Source organism: Pelodiscus sinensis, chromosome 6 (assembly GCF_049634645.1).
Source record: "Pelodiscus sinensis isolate JC-2024 chromosome 6, ASM4963464v1, whole genome shotgun sequence".
NCBI classification, from domain to species: domain Eukaryota; kingdom Metazoa; phylum Chordata; order Testudines; family Trionychidae; genus Pelodiscus; species Pelodiscus sinensis.
The window spans coordinates 104,845,121-104,869,661 of record NC_134716.1 but is presented as its reverse complement, the minus strand read 5'-3'; the positions used below and the strand labels follow the sequence as shown (position 1 = coordinate 104,869,661).

The following is a 24,541-nucleotide window of genomic DNA, read 5'->3' as shown; positions in this document are numbered from 1 at the left end:
AAATCTGCTGTCTCTATTCTAAGGATTCTGTCCTCAGACCCCTATTATTCATGCTTCATCCTAGGAAATTTTATTTGTCACCATGGAAAAATGTCTATGGTGGAGCAACTGCCCAATACTAGCCAGAAGGGGTTAAAGCCATCAGAGGGTCCCTGGGTTAGGAGCCAGAGTAGTGGTGGGCCTGGGTCCCATCTTTCCCCCTTATACCACATCTTGCCAGCAAGGTGTGGCCAGTACAGGCTGTGGCTTGCCCCTGAGATAAGGGACTAAACTTTGGGGCCTCAATTGGCCACTGAAACTGTGAACTGCTGATACCCACCTGGGAGGAGGTCATGGCCCACACAGACTGGCTTGTCCCTGAAGCGATGGGATAGCATCAGGCTGCAGTTGGCCATGGTGGCAGGTGCTAGATGAAGGACTGATGATAACCCCAGAAGGGGGATGAGAGATCACTTTAGTGGGCACTGCCAGAGGGCAGTGTCCTGAAGAGGATGCCATAGTCTGGAAGTGACACAGGTCCAGAGTCCAAACATGGTCGGAGCAGGGTGATGGGTGAGACTCCAGCCAGAGGGAGACGCCTTGCTAACAACAGAGCTAGTTCTCAGGGCTACCATCAGGAGGCACCACAGTGGTGAATCAACCTGGTGACAATGTCATTCATATGTTTATTTTAAAGTTAGGTCTCTTCTTCTTTCTCTCTCTGCACTGTGTCAAAGACTAGAGAATCTAGAAACTTTCAGCTTATTATGTATCAAAATGACCAACACAATGAATGATCTACAGGGATCTGCAGCCACCTGCTCAGTCCTATTTTATGGGAGCTGTTTCTTACCCAGCTTTAGTGTAGAAGAACAGCTGTTGGATCCAGGTTCAACATTTGACTTGAATTTCTCTTCTGTGATGAATTCTGCCTGCAAACTTGACCTCCATCTCTGTCTTTCTCTCTTCTGATTTATGCATTGTAAGACCTTCTGGGCTAACTTCTGTTTTATAATACGTAACATACTTCATCTTTCACAAATTGCTGCTCGTATGGGTCCATCTGACCACCTGTGAGTGAACACAGTCCTAGTGCTTTGCTTGCAGGTCAGTTTCCTGTATTCTGTTACAGGTGTTTCCACTGACTCTATAAAGCCCTTCAGAGTCTGAGTATGAACTCCTTCCCGCTCTCTCTCTCTGATCTGACCACACCTTCCTGCCTTACAAGTGCCAGCTGAGATCACTGGTAATAGCTTGCTTGTTTTGCCAGTTCATAAATTTACATAGACTGGGCAGCTGCTGTTTCAGACATTTAGCAACTTCTCCCTGAAAGTCCCAGTCCAAAGATGCCACAGATGCTGCTGCTCTTTCACACTTTAAATCAATACTGAAGGCTTCACTCCCGCTGTGCTCTCAATTATCAGCTTGGCATGGAAGGATGAGCTATTGTACTGGGTATATTTTGTGAAGCACTTTATTGGCTATGATCCTATGAGAGGCTGAGTGCTCTTAACTCCTATTGACTTCATTTGGGATTGAGGGGATTTAGCACTTGACAGGATCAAACCATATGTACCTTGTAGCTGAATCTGTTCCCGCTGGAGTCAGTAACACATTTTCCACTGACTTAAAGAGGAACAGGACTAAACTGTTATACTCGATACAACTTAAGATATAAAAGTCAGTTGTGACTGTGATATATTGAGAGACATCCCTAATTTATGGGAAAATGTTTATTTACTGATGAAAAGATAATTCAGTGTCAACTTGATTTCTCTTTGTAAAACAGCTTACTTTTAAAGATAGTATGTCTGTCTTTTTGTGTGTGACGTACCTGCATTGGTCTGGACAGGGTTAACTCCATATGGTAGGCTGAGGAAGTCACACCATCCTCACTCCAGCTGGGTATGCTCCAGCTGGAACCACAGTAAGCAAGGGAGCAGCTCAGCTCTGTCTGGGCTTACCACTGAGAAGCAAGGATGTGTGTTGCATACTTTCACCTGGGAGCAGCCAGACATCCAGACAGTGGAGAACAGGTGTGCCAAGACTCAGGCAAATACCTGGCTGCCTGTGGAAGCCCAGAAGAGGAAGAAGTCGTCATGTGCTTCACTGGTCAACTACCCCAGAGTCCCAGGGGACTTCTGGAGTACAGCACAGGGAGATGGGGTAGGAAGTAGCCCGAGAAATTATACATTGTTTCAGTTGTGGACCTGCAAACGGAGTCAGTGTGATTTGGATGAATCTCTGCTGACCACAGCCTTGGGCTGGGACCCAGTAGAGTAGGGAGGATCTGGGTCCTCCTATCCTGGCCAGCAACTCAGTTCTGAGTGGCAGCTCACCTGCCCCCTCCCCCACCTTGGGCTGTTAGGCCACACTGCCCTGCCTCTAATGGCAATCCTGTTAACTCAGATCCCTGGGCCTCACTGCCCTGCATTGAAAGGCAGTCCTATGGGCTCTGACCATTAGGTAGTACTTCCCTGAGAAAAAAGGGTGGTTATTTGGACTCAGTTGCAAGGTTACAATGTCCTCTCCTGTAGCCAAAATTTATATTTTAGTATTGGCTATAAGAATATAAGTATGATGCATAATGATTTGATGTATAGTGACTTGCTTAAAAGTTCTGTGTGCTTCCATTTCACCCAATCTCTCATGATTAGATGAAGGGACTATAAGGTCCCTGTTATCATTACAAATTAAGTTGTATCTCATGTCTGTATTGTAAACTAAGTTGTGTCTTCTAGTGTAATCATTATTTGGAATGTGTGTACATTGTTTGGTGTGGGTGGAGAATGTGTGTGAAAGTCATCAGGAAAGTCATCAAAAAAGACCTGAGACACTTGGAGATTATGAGAGAACATCCATAGTGCCTGAGGCTGGATGAAGGCTGGAGAAATTAGCAGACTAGCTGAGCACTGGAGATAGACAGACACTCCTGAAAGTGAGATCAAAACAAAAAAAAAAAAAAAAAAAAAAAAGGAAGCCTGATCAGAGGCATCAAAGAATAACTGTGGAAAACACAGAGGGTACGTCTAGACTACATGGCTCCGTCGACGGAGCCATGTAAAATAATTTACTCGGTATAGTCAATAAAGCAGGGATTTAAATAATCCCCGCTTCATTAAAATAAAAATGGCCACCGTGCTGTGCTGACAATCAGCTGATCCGGCACAGCGCGGCAGTCTAGATGCGGTGCAGTCAACAAGGGAAGCCTTTGTTTGTCAACAAGGGAAGCGAGGTTTACAGGAGTGGTCGACAAAGGCTTCCCTTGTCAACCACGCCACGTCTAGACTGCCCCGCTGTGCCTGATCAGCTGATTGTTGGCATAGTGTGGTGGCCATTTTTATTTTAATGAAGCGGGGATTATTTGAATCCCCGCTTCATTGACTATGTTGAGTAAACTATTTTACATGGCTCCATCAACGGAGCCATGTAGTCTAGACGTATCCAGAGATCAACACCTTTTAAGGATGAGTGATTGCAGCATGACACTGCAAACCCCATAGACTCAAATGGAAACTTACATGTAAAATAAGGAGAGCTGTAGCCAGTAAAACTGGTTCAGTACTGCAAGCCAAGTCTCAGAGGAACCCCCATCTCTCACTCAGTTAGCCTTTCTTGGCCAGTAAGACTGACTTGAGCCACAACAGACTGGTAACTATGTACCATCTACAAGACCTGTGTGTGTGTGTGTGTGTGTGTGTGTGTGTGTGTGTGTGTACGTGTGTGTACTTATCTTTATGAAGCATAAGCTCCCTGCTTCGCCACTGAATTCTTAATAAATGTGGCAGCTTGTCTTTCCCCTAAAAAGATCCCATGTGCTTCTTAAAAGCATAACACTCGCCCCCCCCCCCCCCGCACCTCCTAAGGGGAGAGAGAATATATACCTGTCCTGGGACAGGGACAAACGACTGAAAACATTTCAGTGCAGAGTAGGAATCTGAATTCAGTCTTCTTGGTCATGTGCCAGTAACAGCTACAGTTCTCATATGGCATCATTGAGACAAACTCAACCTTCTTTGGCCTAAGTTTATTAGTTTTTACAGAAAATTTTGAGAATTGTATTTCTGCTTATGAAATACAAAAACTGATGCGAATTGAACATTACAGTTGTATACAGGAACCCTGGCAAGAGCTGAATTTCTAATGATAATGTAAATTGCATATTACATTCTGTATTTGAGCTTGTCACAGTGCATGCACACCCTTTCTCATGAGAAGGGAGGTCACAGGGATGGGTAGACATCACCTGCACTTCTGTCAGTCACCTGAGGCAGTCCATCACCTGAAGCAACGAGGCATAATAGCTCAAGTCTATCTAGTAGCTCTTGGATGCAGGGCAGCCCAGCCTAATGGCTAGAGTCTATGTAGTAGCCCTTAAGTCGTAAGATAGTGTGGCCTATTGGCTGGGCCTGGAGTCTATATAGTAGTCCTTAAGTCACAGGGCTAGGTCTATGAAGAAGCCCATATGCTGCAGAGCAGCACATCCCAATGGCCAGAGTCTCTAAAGTTCTGGGACTCCTGCAACAGGTCCTTCCTCTCCTGCGTCCAGCCTAGACTGAGCTGAGCTGCTCCCTTTTATACTATCCCAGCATTTGGATCATGCCCAGTGCGGCTGGAGGGCGGGACTTCTTCTGCCCACAGAGCTTTAATCCCTTCTGGTCCAGTGCAGAGTATTTATATCCTGTCACAGAGTCCAATCAGTAGTTGAAACTGCTTTGCACATGTGATATATCTAAGTAAATTTGTTTACTGATACTTATCTTTTTTGCATTTCCTTCTTGTGCTTCTGCACATGTCCAAGGAGGACAATGGATATAAAGAGTTTCTTCATTCAAGAACAGTACAAGTGAGACAGGCCTGCAAATGGGATTCTGCCATACTGCACAAAAGTACTCTGCTAATGCAATAGGATGTGCGCAAGGGATCTGATTAGAGGGAAAAAGACATGGCTGACACAGAATCCAGTAAGCATAATTTGTTTCCATCTGCAACAAAAACATGATGGTTCTAACAGCATTGTCAGAATGTTGCTCTTGAAGTTAGCAGGAGTAAACAGCACCTGGAACTGCACAGAGCAAATCTTACATGCAGTATTCTGCCTTGTAATGTCAGGTTATAATTATTTATGTTATTGTTTGGGTTGCAAAAATGCCTAGGAGCCCCAGTCATGGACCAGAACTCCACTGTGGCAGGCACTGTACAAACATATAACAGAGAGCTATGTTTGACGGTATATCTGGTTTTATGTTGTTGCATATATGTCAGTGGATTTGCTGGTGTCCTGCCAAGACTTTGCCTTAACTTTAAAATATAGATATTGGCATTCCATTTCTTGTTTCTAACAGGGGAAAAGAAAGCAGCACTGCCGGTTTCAAATAGTCAAAAATTACAAGTCAGGCTCTCTAAAATCATGATATTGTCTTTAAAATATGATGTGATGTAAAAATAATAATAATTGTGGCGTTCTTTTTATTTGCTTTCTGACTTTTAAACATTTAGGGTGCACTCAGATCACATTTTCAGCTTTTCTCTGGAATAAGGAAGTCTAGAAACTTCCTTTTTTAAACAATGAAAGCTGAGATTCTTATGTATTCACACAGCTCTAGGAATTGGGAATTTAAGATAAATATTAAAAATCACAAGCCTGGCAATCTTATACTGTATCAGTCAATCATATCTCAATATGGTGACACTGGGAAAGAGGCAGAAGAAATAAGTGTTAAAAATTAAGTCCTGACTGAGTCACTATAGAATTTCATACCTTCATATTGTTCTGTACGTCCTCTGTGTACCGATTTTAAAAAAAAATATACATCCTTGTATTTAAATTCCCCTCTTCCAAATTAATCAGAAGTCTAATCCTCACTAAGTTGCAGCAGATGCAGACTTTGCAACAACTCTTACATTTACAAAAGTGGATGTCAGTATCTGAAAACTTGATCCCTAATGAAATTCAGCAATAATTAGAAGTATATATATGCTTTTTAAAATGTCCTTCTCTATACATATCTATATCTATGGGAAAATATAATTGTGTTACTCATCTAACTGAAAAATAGCAGAACAGATGTTGCTCAAAGTTACAGATCATAAACTTCATGTTCTGACTGTGTTCAAGCATGGAACATATCAATCCAAAAGGAGAATTTCTGAGACATTTTTGAGTGAGTGAGAATATGCTTTTATAATAATGATGGTGAAGTTTTTGAACCCTTACAATAGATTTAATTGCCACTAATGATATAGTTAAGGCTACATGATTTATTCTTTCATGGAAAAAATTGTATTGTCACGACAGTTATTCCAAATCTCCTTAAATGCAGCGTCTGGTTACAGTGTGACAGCTTTGTTTCCAATAATGATTTCAGAATAGGCTGATGTGCCCCAGAATGCTATAGTGCTGACTACATGCATGTTTTTTCTATCTCTTCTTATATTTCATTGTTTTCTTTCTCTAGCTCTGCCGGGAAAATCTGCTTTTGTTGTTATATTTCTTACTGTAGTTTTTAAGGATTAACCATGATCAGAGCGCCATTGTGCCAGCCGCTGCCCAAAGACGGTAGCACATAGTCCCTGCCCTGAAGTGTTTACAATCTAAAGCGGTAAGACAGATACTGGGGGGAAGGTGATGAGGCTAAAACATAAAAGTGGAGTGAATGACTAACAAATGTCATGTTAGTTCCAAGATTCTTTTTGGAAAGTGGGCTGAGATTTAGTTATGAGAAATTGGCTAAAAGCAGAAACAAGGGAAGGGAGATGGGTAATGTGGGGAGGGACAGCTGATGAAGGGACAACTGGCTCTTAGCTAAGGCTGTACTCTCCCTTTAGTGGTCTCAGTGCCTCTGGGTTACACTTTCCCAAAGGCTAGATGGCTAGGAGGAGAAAGGATACAATGCTGAGCCTAGTGGTTCGAGAGAGGCGTCCTCTGCACAGTGTGGGATCTGTGAGTGCAGTGGTGGGGGTGGAGGTTGGGGTGTCCCCAGCTGGTCCTGCTGCTTTAATTGTTTCTGCTACCTGGCCTGTTTTGTTTTGTGGTTATGACCTCAAATTTCATAGCAATGTGCACAGAAACTGGTAGATGGGTTAGATACAGTAGATACTGGAGCGGGACAGTGACTGCTTGGTGCCTTGAGGAGAAACTGAACTATAACTTCAGATGAAGCAGAGTCTGAAGCAGTTCGTGGCCTGAATGTAAGGTGGGTAAAGGGACTGTGACACCCCTCCCTAACCAATGCCACAGTTAGAGACAAGGCAGGCACTGGGCAAGCCAGATTACTTGAATGGTATAAAACCTGGTTACTACAAATGGAAGATCTTGAAACAAAGCCCAGTGGGGGGAGGAGAGGCAGATCCTAGCCAAGATTTCAAAAATGCATTTTCCTAAACTCTGGCTTCAGAAAAGCCGCTTTCACTTTGGATTTCTCTGAAGGTTACTCTTGTCACACATTGCCAAGGATCTGCTTTCACAAACCCAGAATTGCCAGTGAACCTCAGTGTTGTGCTCAACCAGCTGAGCCACGTTTGTTTACTTCACATTGGGCCAACCACTTCAGTCCACCCTCTGAGTGACCTTTTGTTTGTTGGCTAAAAGGAGCAGTTATGTAATAGCTGCAGCAAGAGATAAACAGAATCCCAACTTCAAACAATAGAAAAATCCCTTGACCTTTCAAACTATATATTTTGTTAGTTTATATATAAGCAATTGCCGACTGCTGTAATACTTGACCACAATATGGAAATCGGATGGATGGTTTGGAAATTTCTCATGTCAAGGCACTATCACTACTAAAGCTGGTGGTGGAATTTCCATTAGAATGCATTCTAAACCACGAGAAACAAGGATCAACCGTTATAAAAGTGCCCACAGTATTCTAGCATTCTAAATAAAAGTGGTAGGGAGGACTTTCAGACTAAAATATTACTTCAGGCTTATGCAGGAGTGCCAAATTCTGCCCACATCTATCACCCCTTTAGCTTCAGACGCTAAATTGCACCAATAGGACGTAAACAATCTTGTATAGTTATTTGATCAAAACTGGAAGAAAGTTTAAAATATTAGTGTAGCTGAAGAGCTGAATTTGATGGGGAATCAGTTTGGGCAATGCTAAACACTATGGCTACGTCTAGACTGGCTCCTTCTTCGGAAGAGGCATGCTAATTTCTAACTTTGGAATAAAGCCCTTTTCCGGAGGATCTCTACTTCAGGTAGGAATAAGAGATCCTCCAGAAAAGGGCTTTATTCCGGAGGATCGCGCTAGTCTGGACGCTCTTTTCGGCTTTTCCCCAAGCCGGAAAAAAAGTGGTGGCCATGTTTATTTAAATCCCGCGGGGGATATTTAAATCCCCCGCGGATTTCCCTATTCCAAAGTTAGAAATTAGCATGCCTCTTCCGAAGAAGGGGCCAGTGTAGACACAGCCTATGGGCCTAATTCTTATTTACACTAAGACCCATTTACACCAGTCTGGCAGTGTAAAACATTCTTAAGGAAGGTGTAACTATAACTTACACCTACTTGACAGCCCGTTTACACTTCCAGAGTGGAGTAAAAGGACCTTCTTGTTAATGAGAATCAGATCCAGTGATTTAATCCTGTTTTTGATTAACAGACCACCACTGCAATAATTTTAATTTATGGAGAAATACATATCTAAATGAAGATTAATGTGCATTCTGTTTAAATTTCTGACATTTATAATTGAAGAACAAAAACATACAATCAGTTAATGTAGTCTCCCATATTTGGTTCTCTTAATAAATCATAAATGAGCTGAAGGAGCATTAGGTATTATTCACGTGGCTGCTCTAAGGTGCCCACAAAAAATAAAGCACACAAAGAAAATTAAACATTTAAAGTAGGTGTTGAAATGATCAATATTAATAATCTAAATGAACTGGAATTTCAGATGCTTGCAATGAGCACTGAAATTATCTAAATCCACTTTCTTACATACAACAAGGTAATGAAAACAAGCATGCTGACTACAATACACCACACACTGTTTAGGTCATTGTGGAAAATATATTAAATATATATGTGGCTCCTAATGATGGTCTGGATGAGTTATTTTACTTGTGATTAATCAAAAGTGTCTGTCATCTGTTACAAGGCTGGATTACGCTTAAGTGTTACCAGTATAACTAGATAACCAGTATGTCCATTGAGCTGAAGGAAAACTCTGTGTAACCTCAAAAGTTTTTTCTTTCTCTCACTGACCAACAAAAGTTGGTCCAATAAAAGATGTTACTTCTCACATCTTGTCTCTTTAATATCCTGTGACCAACAAGGCTACAACAACACTGCATACAGTTAACTATGTCAGGGTATGTCTACACTACAAAGTTAGTTCGAACTAACAGACGTTAGTTCGAACTAACTTTAATAGGCGCTACACTAGCGCTCCGCTAGTTCGAATTTAATTCGAACTAGCGGAGCGCTTAGTTCAAACTAGGAAAACCTCATTTTACGAGGATTAAGCCTAGTTCGAACTAGCTAGTTCGAATTAAGGGGTGTGTAGCCCCTTAATTCGAACTAGTGGGAGGCTAGCCCTCCCCAGCTTTCCCTGGTGGCCACTCTGGCCAACACCAGGGAAACTTGTCTGCCCCTCTCCCGGCCCCGGACCCCTTAAAGGAGCACGGGCTGGCTACAGTGCCCGTGCCAGGTGCAAGCCTGCCAGCACCCAGCCAGCAGACCCTGCACCTGGCACAGATCGAGCCACCCACCTGATGCCCCCCAGCCCTCCCCCTCTTCCCGGGACCAGGCTGGCGGCTTCTGGGAGCCTGCCCGGGACCGCAAGAGGCGGGCACCCGTCTGGGCTAGTGCGGACATCGTGGACCTCGTCCACGACCTCCGCACTAGGCACAGGAAAGTGGCTGGCTAGGGCAGGAGAGCTGCCAGCCTGGCCACCCAGGAGCAGGTGTGCATGAAAATCAAGGTGGTCCACTGAGACAACCCCGACCCTGAGCCCTGAGCTTACAATGGCCGTCCTGGGTCAGACCAAAGGTCCATCTAGCCCAGTAACCTGTCTGCCGACAGCGGCCAACCCTAGGGACCCTGGAGGGGATGGACCAAAGACAGTGACCAAGCCATTTGTCTCGTGACATCCCTCTCCAGCCTTCCACAAACCTTGGGCAGGGACACCACTCCTACCCCCTGGCTAATAGCACGCCATGGACCCAACCTCCATAACTTGATCTCACTTCCCTTTAAACTCTGTTCTAGTTGTAGCCTTCACAGCCTCCTGCAGCAAGGAGTTCCACAGGTTGACTCTTTGCTTTGTGAAGAACAACTTTCTGTTACTAGTTTGAAGCCTGCTACCCATTCCTTTCCTTTGGTGTCCTCTAGTCCTTCTTTATGGGAACTAATGAAGAACTTTTCTGTATGCATCCTCTCCACCCAAGTCCTGATTTTAGAGACCTCTATCCTGTCCCCCCTCCGTCTCCTCTTTTCTAAACTGAAAAGTCCCAGTCTCTTTAGCCTCTCTCCATATGGGACCTGTTCCCAACCCCTGATCATTTTAGTTGCCCTCCCCTCTCCTAGCCTCTCTCTTCCCCTCTCCCACCTCCTTTTCCCAGTCTCCCCCAGTTTTATTCAATAAAGACAGATTCCATTTTTGAACACAATTGTCCTTTATTTTGTACATCAAGAAGAGGGGCTAGGGAAGGGTAAGTGGAAGGAGGTGAGGGAGGAATGGGGTAAACGCCCCCGATGGGGAGGACTGGGCTGGCTCTGCAGGCTTCTGGGGGTGGAAACTCTCCTGCAGCCCCCAATTGCCCCCTCTCCCCAGATGGCAGCCTGCGGCAAGTGCAGCCGGTCTGATAGCCAAGTGCTGTGATGTGCCCAGTGTGGGTACTCCGGGCAATCCAAGCCAGGACTGCTTTGCAAGCGGGACACCCCTGAGAACTGTCTGTCCGGGGTGGGGGTCGGGACCCTTTAAGCACAGCCCTCGGCTAGCCTGAGACAGCATCTCCACGCTCTAAGTCCTCCTCTGATGCCCTGCCGGCACTGCTTCCGGCCATCCTTAAGCCTGGTTCAGGGTCCACTTAATGTGGACATGCTAGTTTGAATTAGCAAAACGCTAATTTGAACTAGTTTTTTAGTCTGGATCCGTTAGTTCGAATTAGCTTAGTTCGAATTAACTAATTTGAACTAAGTTAGTTCGAATTAACGTTGTAGTGTAGACGTACCCTCAGTTAGTTAAGAGTTTGCCAAAATAGTTATACTGGTAAAAGCCTTAGTGTAGATCCAGTTAGACCTGGATAGTTTATTTCAGTTTCCAATCCAGAATAACATATACAACAGGTTGAACCTCTCTGGTCCAGGAACATCTGTGGTTCAGCATGATTTTAGTTAGCCGGATGTCTGCTTATTATGGGAATGGCTAAGTTTCCCACAGTCCCATAAGGTTTTACTGTTCTATGTGGTTATTAAGCTCTAATTTACCCCTCAATGTCTTCTAAGAGCCATGCAAGCAGTGGAAGTGTAGGTAATTCTGCTAAGTGTAAGCATGGTATTAATGATTTATCTACTTATTTCCTTGTGGCAATACAATAAAATTATGTAACACTGCTAACACTTTGTTATGAAGAAAGCTGATAAGCTGTGGCTAAGCATACATTTATATAGGGTACAATCAGACATTATTGAGCAGCACTGCAAGCATTGTTCCATTTTTTCACCTCAGCAAAATAAAAATAAAGACCCACTTGCTACAATATTGAATTCCCGGGGTTTGGCAAATTCATTGGTTTGGGACTGATCAGGTCCCAAGGATTCCAGTCTAGAGAGGTTCAGCCTGTAGTATAAGGCACCATTGCTGTGCTCACTGCACAGAAGAAAGCAAGAACACATCATATTGGTTTTAATGAGGCTGCAACTTTATTAGTCAAATTACTTCCAGGATTCTCACTGGGGGACAGCCCAGCGTAGTCACTTGCACGACATTGCTGCTTTGAGAATTCTTGAAGAGTCTCACAACAGGAAAGTCAATCATCACACTAGGAGGTTCTCTGGATGCCTCCACTAGCATCCCTGCTCCTGATGGTGGGGTGTCTCTCATGATAGTGCCCCAACCCTGTTTTGTGCTTGTTCCCCATGGGAAATAGACACCATGCCCGTCTCATGACGAGATGTCTTGGGTGTGATGTCCTCTCCCTTTAATGTTTGAGCACTCCCTCACCCCCAATGCAAAGTCCCATTTTCGTGCTGTTTTCTGTTTTGCTGCCAGAACAATAAAGTCTCCACAGCAGGCAACTGGGTTTCTCTCAGCTCCTTCTGTGTCTAACTATCTCCTACTCTGCTGGGTCCATATAACACTCAGGATGGCTATGATGTTCCCTTTCTATTTAAAATTTTTAATTATTTTTTCAAATACAGAAAATATCAGCTCCGTCATGATTCACAAAAGAAAGAGGGTTAGGACAAAAGCAGGAGAGGGGAAGTGACATATCTATCTTCAGGAACTATGTTAATCATAGATTTCTAAAAAGTCAGTCCAAATTACTTTGAATTTTCCAGGCATTCCCTTTTTGCGGAATGCCAGTTATTCATTAGCTCCAACGTCATTTCCATATTTGCAGGATTAATTTTTTAGCTGCACGTTGGAACTATACCACCTTGTTACCAGCTAATTTCCAGCTAAGTTCCAATGAATGAAAACTTCAGGAGAAGTTTCAATGTAGGTTCCAGTATCAAATTTGTCCCTTTGCCTTCTCATAACAGAAACTTGTAATACAGGGACACCCTGAAAACATAAACGCTAATGTAGCATCAAGAGTTACTTTTTCAAGAGCAGACAGCATTTATAAAGTCCATTATCATGAGTTTATGTGGGGATCTGTATATTTAAAAAAGTGTTTTCTGGTGACTAAGTCATAGTCTCAGGTTTATAGTTGCTTTTTGAACATTAGATATAAGTATATTCCATTGGACTGAAGGTAGTTGTGTATCCAAATAGCTGTTGAAAGCAACTCTTAAATTATTGATCTTTGGCAAGTTTCTTAGGCGAGAAAACCATAAAAGGTTATACCACTGCCAGAGTAAATTCAGAAAGTTTCCTTTAAAATAAACATTCTGGAGGTTTTGGAGCTCTCAATGTATCTGGTCCAAATATATTAATAATTAAATGCTTTAAATAGAGATACTTCTATGCTCTGGAGAAGAGAAAGCCAATTTGTTGCTGAAGATCTACAAATGGTTTACATTTATTATTGCCAATTAGCTACAGCACAGTTTCAATTCCTTTCTTCACCCAGTCCCTCACATCAATGTTTTGGCACTAATTTTAAGCATAGCGTCATGTCAAAAGATTGCGTCTACATGGGAAAATAGATGGAAGCAGGACTTTCTAGCCATGTTTGATCAAGCTGCCTTAAAACTGTTATTGCTGGGAAGGGGGAGTGGTGGGAGGTGGAGGGCTCTGGAGCTACCACCTCTATAATAATTTGATCCCATAATGCCTGAAAGGGAGTGAGGGTATTCCAATTCTTGTTCAACCTGTAGCAAAGATGGGATTAGTGTGGTCACATCAAACAGCCACATTGATGCCTGGCTTAACCACAAGGAGATGTGATAATTTTCCTAATTATGAAAATATAATCCTTCCAGAGATATGGGAAACTGTAAGCTGTTTACAGTCGGTCTAGCTTTCTTTCCTGTGTCCCAAAAAACATTCTAAAAATATTACTGAATTTCTTAAAATAAGTTTGAGGAATAGAAAGAGGGAGGCGTCTCAGGATGCAAAAAATTCTGGAAAGGACATTCATTTTCAATATATTAATTTTACCCCATATGTTACTTTTTTGGAGCTGGAGCCTAAATCAGCAAGTTTCTGCACTAGGCACCTACCAACTAAATGACTCTCATATATGTCCAAACTGGGACCATCAGGAGGGGAGGAATTCCAGCCTTCCAGTAGCCCAAACCCAACACCTAGATTTGATTGTGAGGAGGAAAGACTCCAATGAGTCCAGGCCAGCCCGGTGGAATAGGGAAAAATTCTTTCCCTGCCCCAAAAAGGTGACTAGCCTCACTTCCAGAGATTTAGATAATGGAGGAATGGCAGTCTGATTGCTGGAAACCAGCCAGCATGGCTCCAAATCACCGTCCAAATCCTACCAAATCTCAGGCCTGTTCTGTATGTCCTGGGTGCTGGAAGTCTCGTGGAACCCAGCCCATCCTGTCCTTTTTTGCCTTCTCCCATAGTGGGAACTACCAAAACACATCCCTTTTGCCCCTCTTATGCTGGTATAACTTCATTCATGCTAGTTGGGTTTTCCCACTTTCACTATATTGGTATACTTAAAGTAGCAAAACTTTCTAGTATAGACAAGCCCACAGTTTCTCCATAGTAATGGAACCACAGTATACACTGCTACTCGTGATAGCTCTTCTGCAGATGCATTCTGAACTTGAAATTCAGAGTGCAGCTGCAGGTGAGATAGTGATTGAAGATTTTAGGAAATAACTCCCTTCCCAAATGCAACCCATCCCCAAGCCTTAGTGTGGAACCGTGGCTTGGGCAACGAAGGAGGGGGTGTTTCTCTTGCCCATTTTTTTAGGGGTAGATGAAAGGGATAATCTTTAGACCTCATGATGTCTCTCTTCACTCTTTCTAATTTACTTAAAAATCTTCCAATTAGGAAGATCCTACCATGCGCAGCCCAGGAGTTTTAAAATTACTCTCTAACTGATGATACATCATTTCTCAGACTTTGCTTCCATGTCATTTGTCATTTCCAAATACCCAATAGCCATACCCAATACACAGGCACAGCAGTATCCTCAACCACCCCTTGGTTATGGAGTGGGTGTATGTGAATGCATAAAGCTCCCAGTGCAGCATTCTGTACTTACTACCAAGAATTAGAATTGGATGGGTGCAGTTTGGGATACTAATGGAAGTTCCTGTGAGCCAACAGCTGCAGAAACTCATTTGGACTGGATAGGGCCAAAAGCAATTCAGACATAAGGGTTCCATTGTTTGTTCAACTTGCCTCACTGTGGAGTGCAGCCTGTGTTTAATTTTTAGTTAATATGGCATGCACAGATAATAGGCCATGTTAAATGTCTACAACCAGCTTCTATTGTAATCTGCTAGAAGATTCTTTCTGTGGTTTAAACTTTGACATATGAAAAGCTCCAGTACTTTACATATACAAAATGTCAGTTATGTGCCCCAAGGCAAAAATGTAAGAATTATACCAACGCGCTGATTGATCTGGCTCTAGATAATTTATCTGCAGAAGTGTATTTCATAATTTATGCTCAAAAGAGGGCTACAGAGCTCGCTTGTTTTAAGAAGAAATTGCAGTCATTAATTTTTCATTAATTGCAAAATGTCTAGATTCTACAGCATAAGAACAATCTAATAGGGAACTGTATTTAATAGGAGCCAATAATATGGAAGAGTGATGCTTTATTCACTCACAAGAGTAGGGCAAGGGAAACTATCTGGGGTAAATTCTCTGCTGATTTAAGGTCCCATTGACTTTGGTGAAACAGAAGCTGGAGCATTCTGTGCAACATCCCTGATTTCAGTGCAGACTATAGTATGTAAAATCAGTTAGCCTGATCTTTGCAGCTCTTACTGCAGCAAAATTCCCACTGGTTTCAAAGGGAATTTTGCATGAGTGAGAACTGCATGATCAGACCCTTTGCATGCATTTATCATGCAACATCATACCAGCTATAGACTAAAGGAGGGAACAGTTAGGAGCACTTATTTTAAAAATCTGAGTAACAAAAAACCCAAATACCATACACATATGCTGGTCTAATCCCTGAATGAAGAGAATTTTTTTTACGACACAAGAGGTTTGCTAGCAACAGACAGTAAATTAAAATACTAGAGGAGCTGATTCTCATTTACATTGGGGCTCTCTTATTTTGCTCTGGCACTGTAAATGGGCCTTAAAGAGAGAGTACTAAAGTGCTGTACACCAAACTAGTGTGAGAATTAGATCCACAGCAAATAACACTGTGCTGAATTTAAAACATCTTGGACATTTAGAATTTGCTCACTTGATTAAAGCAATCTAGATCAGGGCTACTCAACACATGGCCCATGGGCCACATGTGGCCCACGGCCTGTTTGTTTGCAGCCCACAGGTGGGAGCCAAAACAAAAAAGTAGTCTATACAATGGTCTTCTGTTACTATGTATTTTTGTAGTTAAATTCCTGGCCTGTCATTGCTCATTAAAAGTGCTGTCATATGGGTGGAAATCAGGTAAATATTGCATTTTATTAATATCAGCAGAACTGACTTTAATGGGCCTGTGTGTTGTGTAGTCTTGCTTAATCTTTTGTATTCATGCCTTTCAGTGTGGAAAAAGCTATTTGCATATATTTGCATGAATATGCACCCACACTTAAGTTGTGGCTCTCAGCATGTGCTGGGAGTATTATTGTGGCCCCAGGGGCTTTGAAAGTTGAGTAGCCTTGATCTAGATGGTGCTTGGTCCTGCCATGCATGCAGTTCTAGTGTTCTATGATTCTATGAATCTATTGAAACTGTAAAAAATTTAAATTGTTGAATGGACTTTGGGGTTGGCATATGAAGTGTCTGTAGTAAACAGAAGCTTCCAGGTATAGACAAGCTAAAGTTCTATAGCTGCAAAGGGATATGGAATGTAACTGTTAAAAGTTAGAAGTCCTGTATCCAGTATGTCAGAGCTAGTCAAATTATTGGCAGCCAGAGTTGTGTGGGAGGTAAATCTACAGTGAAATAAAGAAATAGAAACTCCAGCCGAATTTTTAATTTCTGTGACACCAATTTGAATGCAGACAAGTTGCCCTGAAATAGATGTTGTTCCAGTTTTACAGCATGTAATCATGCTCAGAATCTGATCTTCTGGCTTGGGATATAAGGTATTCTCTGAATAGAGAATCTGGACAATTATTCAAATTCCCATCAGTGAATGGAGGATTTTTCTAGTAATAACCACACCAGCCAGATCAGGAGAGAAAGGAACAGAAAGGAGACACAGGAAAAGAATCATCAAAGAATTTCAAGGACTGAGCTAGAACAAAGCAAGGTATAATGCATCCCATATTGGGACAAACACACTCCCAAAGAATACAGCCCAGAAAGGTATGGAAAGCAACATTATACACCAAACTGGTAAAACATCAATAAGTGTGCTACCTATTCATGTTTTCACTCAACTGGGCACAGTGCATTTATGTGCCAGAATAAATAAAAATATTTGAGCCTCCGTTGATATCAATGTGGCTCGCTTGAGTTTAATGCAGTTTTGTTGATTTACATCAGCTGACAATCAGCCCCCAAATTCTCCAGTATGACCATAAAACAAAGATTATTTGATCACTGTAAAGATCATAAACTCTTATGTTCATCTACAAATTAATAGGCTAGTCTCTCTTTCTCCCCCCTTCCTGTTAGAACACCTAATGCCACAGTATCTAAGTTTAACATTGCTCCTTAAATAAGAAAATAAATAATTAACAGGATATACTGTGATGTATGTATTAAAATATACCGAGTGCAAGATCTAAAAATACATCATGAAATATAAGTTATATTTTGTCTAACTACATAGTAATGTATGAACTATTTTCATAGTGTTTTATTTCACTTTGCAGGAGAGGATGTGAGTAAAACAGTACTTCCAGTAAAATACATGCTATTCGGATTCATAAAGCAATTCTTCCCGTGCATGTAAGTAGCCAGCTCCCTCATGTTCATTAACTGATATTCTCTGCATCTGTCACCTCTCCTCCAAACAAAGAAGAGGATAAAATGAAAGTTGGCAAGAGCAGATGCATTTGGGGACTATTCTCTGGGATACCTATTACCTACTACATTGTGAATTTCTTAGAAGACAGTCCTTGCCTGTATAGCCAAACTCTTCAAGGGTATTTTGAAGAATGGATCACGCATCTATAAAGATGAATGTTGACAGGACCAGTGTTTATTCCCATTGATACTTTCTCAGGGCAAAATGATACACAAGTAGTTGTCTCCTTCCTCCACCCCAGTTTATATTGCCCCTCCCCCACTAACTGCATGTTGCTCACATAGGCTATATCTAGACCAGTGGTCCCCAACCATTTGGGGTTGCCGGGCTCCAGGGGGCAGGGCCCCCCCTTGCGCGCCTGGGGGCGGGGTCCCCCCCGAGTGCCCGGGGCCAGGCCCCCCCCATAGCCGCATTCCCGGGGCCGGGCCCCCCCCATAGCCACATTCCCGGGGCCAGTGCTGGGTCTCGCTCTCTCCCCTCTTTCCCCAAGCACCGTGCGCCCGGGGGCCGGCGCTCTCCAAGTGCCGCACGCCCGGGGCTAGCGCTGGCGCTCCCCCCCAAGCACCGCGCGCCCGGGGTCTGCGCTCCCCCCATGCGCCGCGTGCCCAGAGCGCGGGCGGTCAATCCGCGGCGCCCCTGGGGCTGGCGCTCACCGTGCGCCATGCGCCCGGGGCCGGCTCCGGCACCATGCATGCGCCACATGCCCAGGGCCAGGTCAGCCCTGAGCACTTGGCAGGCGCAGACAAATGCCCCTGCGGGCACCATAGCGCCTGCGGGCACCGTGTTGGGGACCACTGGTCTAGACTACAAGCCTCTTTCGAAAGAGGCTTTTTTGAAAGAGAGTGTCTAGACTGCAACCACTTCTTTCGAAAAAGTGAGCCGCTTTTTCAAAAGAGAGTACCCAGGCAGTCTGGATGCTCTCTTTTGAAAAAGCCCTGTTTGCATTCAAGAATGCCTTTTTTTTTAAAAGAGCACTTTTGAAAGTAAAATGAGGTTTACCATGGTTGAAAAAACCGCTGTGTTCTTTCGATTTAATTTTGAAAGAACGCGGCGGCAGTCTAGATGCAGGGGAAGTTTTTTTGAAAAAAGGCCACTTTTTTTCGAAAAAACCCTGTAGTCTAGATACGCCCATAGAAAAGCTGTTGGGGGTGAGAGAAAAAGGAACATTATGCTGCTTCCCCTTTTGCCCATTTGAGCAGGTTTCCCTGCTTCTTTTTTCATTTTGCTGCTCACATTGGAAGGAGATGACCTGAATACAAATTTTAAATCCTTTGAATGAAGATTAGTTTTTCTTTACTCAGGATGACTGTGAAGACTGATAAAAGGGTTGAAAACATGTTCCCCTTGTGTTCTGTAGTGAAACATTCTTCTATATTTTCACAGCAATAATTGTCAATGAATCACAGTTGATCCCTGTGACCTCTACAAATGCAGCATGCTAATTCTACTTTTGAATGGTATGTTTTTAATTGACTTCGCATGTAAAGATAAACTAGAAGTGATAAAAAAAGGAACCTACATTTTACTTTATAATATTTTGAAATTTTCTTCTTTTTTGAAGTAAGCAATTTTGTTGAAATTTCAGAATTTGAAAAAAATATCCCCAGCAAATAATTATCTCACTATCTGTGAACGCATCATTTTTAGATTCAGGCTATTGTGTGTTTTTGCCTTCCTATTCCCTTCTGCCTACAGTAGGTGTAAAATAACCTCTTTATAGTGAAACTCCAACTCATTATTTACAAATTATATATGCGAGATCAGTTAAATATGTTTTTTATAAGAGAGGTTCTCCTTGGAAAGCAATATTTGGGCAAATTTTCAAAGGGTTTCCAAAACTATTTTTGAGTAACATTTTATACATGCAAACCTCTATGTTTCCATGTGTAAACCCATTCATATCTCAGTGAGGAAATCACACACAATATTTAGAATATCACAGCGAGTGATAAAATATTGCAGGTGTACGTTACAAACCAGTTATTCCATTATAATGGTTGTCCCCATGAAAAGACAGACATAAAAGACATCTAAAACTAATTTTTTCTCTTTTTTAATGTTGTTGCTTTATATGCATTAGAAAATCTTAGTACAGTTTGGTGGTGCATGCTTACATGACTGACACATAATGATAGCTACCTGTATCACTGTTGCAATGTTAAAATTATGGTTGGAAAGATTCTTCAAAGTTGCTTTAAAACTAATGAAGATCTGATTTGACAATTTCTGATTGTGCTTTCGAGTTCATGTATGCACCTGAAGGATCTGAGGTTTATAGTGGATCACCAACTGAATATAAGTCAACAATATGATGTAGTTGCAAATAATGCTAATATCATTCTGGGGTATTTTAGCAGAAGTGTTGTATGTAACACATGGAAAGTAATTGTCCTTCTTTTTGTGGCATTGGTTGAAGTCTCATCTGGAGTACTGTGTCTATACCTGGGTAACATTCTTTAGGAAAGATGTGGACAAATTGGAAAGAGAGCAACAACAAAGATAAAAAGTGTAGAAAATCTGACTAATGAAGAAAAGTTTAAAAACTGGGCATGTTTAGTCTTGAGAAAAGAAGATTGAAAGGAGACCAGATAGCAGTCTTTAAGTATCAGAGGGGCAGCTGGAATAGTCTTTAGCTTTAAAAACAACCAGCAGTCTTGTCGCACCTTAGAAACTAACACATTTATTTGGTCATGAGCTTTCATGGGGAAAACCCACTTCATCAGATGAGTTGCAGTAACTATTAGAATAAACTTTCTAATTAGAAGGGTAGTTAAACTCTGGACTAGGCTTTCAAGGTCAATTGTGGGAGCCCCATCACTGGAGGTTTTTCAGAACACGTTGAACAAATACCTAGAAGGTATGGCCAAGTTTACTGGATCCTGCCTCAGGGATGGGCTTGATGACTTCTCAAGATTTCTCCCAGCAAAACATTTGAATGATTCTAGGGGAAAAAAACCCCCAAACCAAAACTATTTCCTTCCATGAAAAGGAACCCCATTGAAATGTTATTGTCAGAATGACATTCAGCCCTCAAAACTTTTCCATCATAACTAGCATTTGTACAAGTCAGGCAGAAGATTTTAATGTATGCACTGTTTGAAAACACATTAAATAAAGATTGCATTTTTCAAGATCCGAGGCATTTCTAAAGATGGCAAAACAGCTGGCAGCAGCCTACACATATGACAGACTTGGAGGTAAGACCAGGGCTCACGTTACACAGTTAGGAATTTTGTTAAGGAGTCAGACATCACTGGTGGAGAATATTATTCACCTCTTGGAGAAGCTATAGGATTGATAAGGTGTGTGGTCAAGCTTATTAGCAGGGAAGACAAAGTGGAAGAGAGAAGAGTAATTGTTTTCTTTATGTGATTTAGGTGACATTCAGCTATGAGCACCGGGGCAAATCCTCAGCTGGTGTAAATTGTTTGTGAAGGAAAGATGAGACGACAGTCCTAACCAATTTAAATTTGTTCAAAGAAGTACTGAGAGTGAATGAGAAGAGCAGAGGTTTGGCTGGTGGATAATTAATTTTTGTGGACTTTTAGAATCCTTCTGTTGATGCCATGTGGCATTCTCTGTCTATTTCTTCCACATGGGAAGGCTGAGGGCAGCTTCTTCAAACCTGGCCTCACATTTTTCTGATTTTGAAATCTGGGGTTTATTGCAACAATTTATGTTTTAAGGAAACTTCTGGCTTAAGCAGGACTCCCAAATTGAGGCTTAGGCCAGGACTTGCCCACCTCAACATGACTGGGCCATGTTGTCTATATCAGGGTATATTTCACACTTGATTTGACAAGAGACTCCACAAGACGTGTTTACAAGGATAAGTGAGAGTCATCATCAACCGCAAAGATGAAGAGAAGGCTCCGCTCTTTGGATCAGCAAGCTGTCTCAGAAAGACTGATGTTCCGGAGCCCATGAGACTGATCATGTCTGAGGAAGGACTTCATGATGTCACCCCAGCTATCTAGCCTGGACCATCTCCTTGTATCAGAGAACACTTGCCTACAATCATTGCCTGGGCCTTAACTGCAACTCCTCCTCCTTTTATATGTGAGTCCCAGGACTATGTGAGCTGAAGAGCCTGAACCACTTTTTATTTTAAGTATCTTATTTTTCCTTTTTCTGTTTCCCCTTTTTGTTTTTATTAAGTGGGAGATACCCTAGCTTTCTATTATTTTAGGATGTGAATATGTGGTTGGGTGAATTCATATGCATAGGAGTTCCTGCAATGACCACACAGGCAGATGCCAAAGAAAAATCCTTTAAATTTAAATGTCCTAAAGTCTGCCTTAAGATCACCAAATCTGTTTCTAATTTTGTGAAAGGGCCCAAAGAAATTAAGCCATCAACTATTTGTAATGCTAAATGAGAGAGCTACTAAACATCCTGCTAAAAGAGTGTCTGACTGAAACAAGCAATTTGTACTGGAGTGTGAAGGTGTGTATGTGGAAGGGTCATGAAACAAATTAGCCACCTCACAATAGTAAAATTTGAGGAAACTTCAATTCTTCTGGAAATTGGGATCAAGACATAAACAATCATTTGGTTTAAACATCTAAATATTCACCCAGGTAAAAGTTGATTTTACCCTGTCATGGGTAAAAATTCTGTAATTGTGGCTAAGCAAATGGTGACCTCTATGAACTTCCTGTTTCAGGATTTATAAGGATTGATTCTTTGCTGGTTTAATTTGATGATCTGGTTAAACTGATGATTTAATTTTAATATTGCTGCTAACTTGTTCATTTGATCAGATTTTCACCTCAATTTGAAAATCCTATTTTTTAATTCTTAGTTTAATTATGTTTATAGTAGTTTAGCCTTAGTGACGTGTTGAGTCATGTTTCTCTCAATAAAGCTATGTCTACACTACAGGGATCTATTGGAAAAAGGTATGCAAAGTGCACTCCGCAATTTGCATACCTTTTTCCGATAGTTTTTTCGAAAGAGGTGTTTCCGAAATTTGGTCTGTCTACACTGGGCCAAACTTCAGAAAAGCCTCCCCTTTCAGAAGAGCCCATCTTTCTCATGGAAGGAGGAATACAGGGCTTCCAAAAGAGCACGTCTGCTTTCCCTCAAATAAAAGTGGAAGAGCAGACACGTTCCCTGGACGTGGCGGAGTTTTTCCAGTATGCTGGAAAAACCCCGTAGTGTAGACATAGCCTGAGCAACTGGGGTCAGAACTACTGAGAATCTTTGGTGGATATTAATCAGTCCACCTGGAAGCCTAACTAGCTCCCTCTCAATTAATCTTTTGGTTCTCACAAAAACCACTAAAAGTGTGGGTCAGATTATAACATCCTTGCTCACATCAAGTAATACGTTAGTCGGATTACAGTAGGGCTAGTCAATTGAGTAAGGTACCTCTCAAAATAAAGTGCTGGATCAGAATTTGGTCCTGGATTACTAAGGCCACATAGTTATCTCTTTGTATTAGATTAGCTATTAGCAGTAACACAGACAAACTGACATCACTTTGGCCATACTCCTCAATAAATGATAAAGCTAATGTATAAGCAAATAAAATTAATAAGAAAAACATAATTAAGACTGATGAAAATAATTCTGAAGAGCGTAAGGTTTAAAAAGACTGTTTAAAAAACCTAAAGACTGATGAAATAATGAGCTTGATGGGAAAATAACCAACCCCCTTTTTATACTTGAAGTGGAAGGAAAAGGTTATAATGGTTATCGTAGCCACTGTTCCGATAAACTAAAAAACTAAGAACTTGATTTAGGCTTAGAAATGAATCTCAAAAAGTAGAAAAATGTCTAGATTCCATTCCTTATTAGTCCAGTTGTCTTGGCCCTGGTCTACACTAGGGAGTTATTTCAAAATAACCCCCCTTAGGTAAAAATAATAAGCAGAGCGTCCACACTACCAAGACTGTTATTTTGAAATAATGGGCTGGTTATTTTAAAATCTGTACTCCCGCTTTCTTCGGGGATTAACACTAATTTTGAAATAGTTATTTTGAAATAGTGTTAATGTGGATGCTCAGCTGCTGCTAATTTGAAATAATTGGTCAATGGCAGTTCTGATCAGTCTGGCCACACCTGGCATCTCCACTGCTACCATTCTCCTGCGGAGTTTAATACTCTAGGCAGCAGGAGAAGGGCTTGTCTCTTGTGCCGAGCTGTGAAAGCCCCGTGTGACACAACATCATCCGAGGGATCTCGCACACTGACCCCAACACTCCCTCAGAGCCTCCCATGACTGCCAGCACCCCTGCTGCTCCCTCGGCTGCCACTGACCAGGTCTGGGGGGAGGAGATCAACCTCTAGGATAGCCATATCAGAAAGAGTAATGCAGAAGTGTACAGCTGGATCGCCGCCAGACTGGCCAACAAAGTCCACAACTGGACCCTGGACCACTCATCTCCTCCAGTGGGCAGGGAGAGGAGTTCTAGCTGCGTGATGCCACCAGTCCCAGACCCGGCGTGTGCAGGATTGTAGTAAATCAGCCTAGCTAAGACTCCTCGGTGGGCTCTACCTAAGACTTCTTGGTGGGCTGTGCCAGAGCAACCCAGCCCCACACACAAGAAGCAGAAAGGCTGGAAGTATAAAAGGCCGACCTCAGAGCTCAGTTGGAGCCTGGCTGCTGAGCCCATGGGCATGCTGCCCTTGCCATGCCCTGAGGACTGGGGGTCGGTCCACCTGGACCCATACATGAGCCTGACCTGGAGCCCATGGGCATGCTGCCATCACCTTCATCCCCAGCAGACCACACGGAACAGTTTTGGAGCCAGGTAGGCCCCCAGGGGGAACTAGGAAGCAGCCCAGGGGTAGCCGACCTC

The 24,541-nt window shown here is 42.4% G+C and overlaps 1 long non-coding RNA gene across 1 annotated transcript; it reads left to right on the top strand.

Moving 5' to 3' along the window:
• The first annotated feature begins 6,443 nt into the window (after positions 1-6,443).
• Positions 6,444-24,307, top strand: LOC142829769 (uncharacterized). Its single transcript, XR_012904520.1, has 3 exons — positions 6,444-6,581; positions 17,581-17,656; positions 21,113-24,307. It is a non-coding gene; the product is annotated as an uncharacterized LOC142829769 (long non-coding RNA).
• The last annotated feature ends 234 nt before the right edge of the window (positions 24,308-24,541 follow it).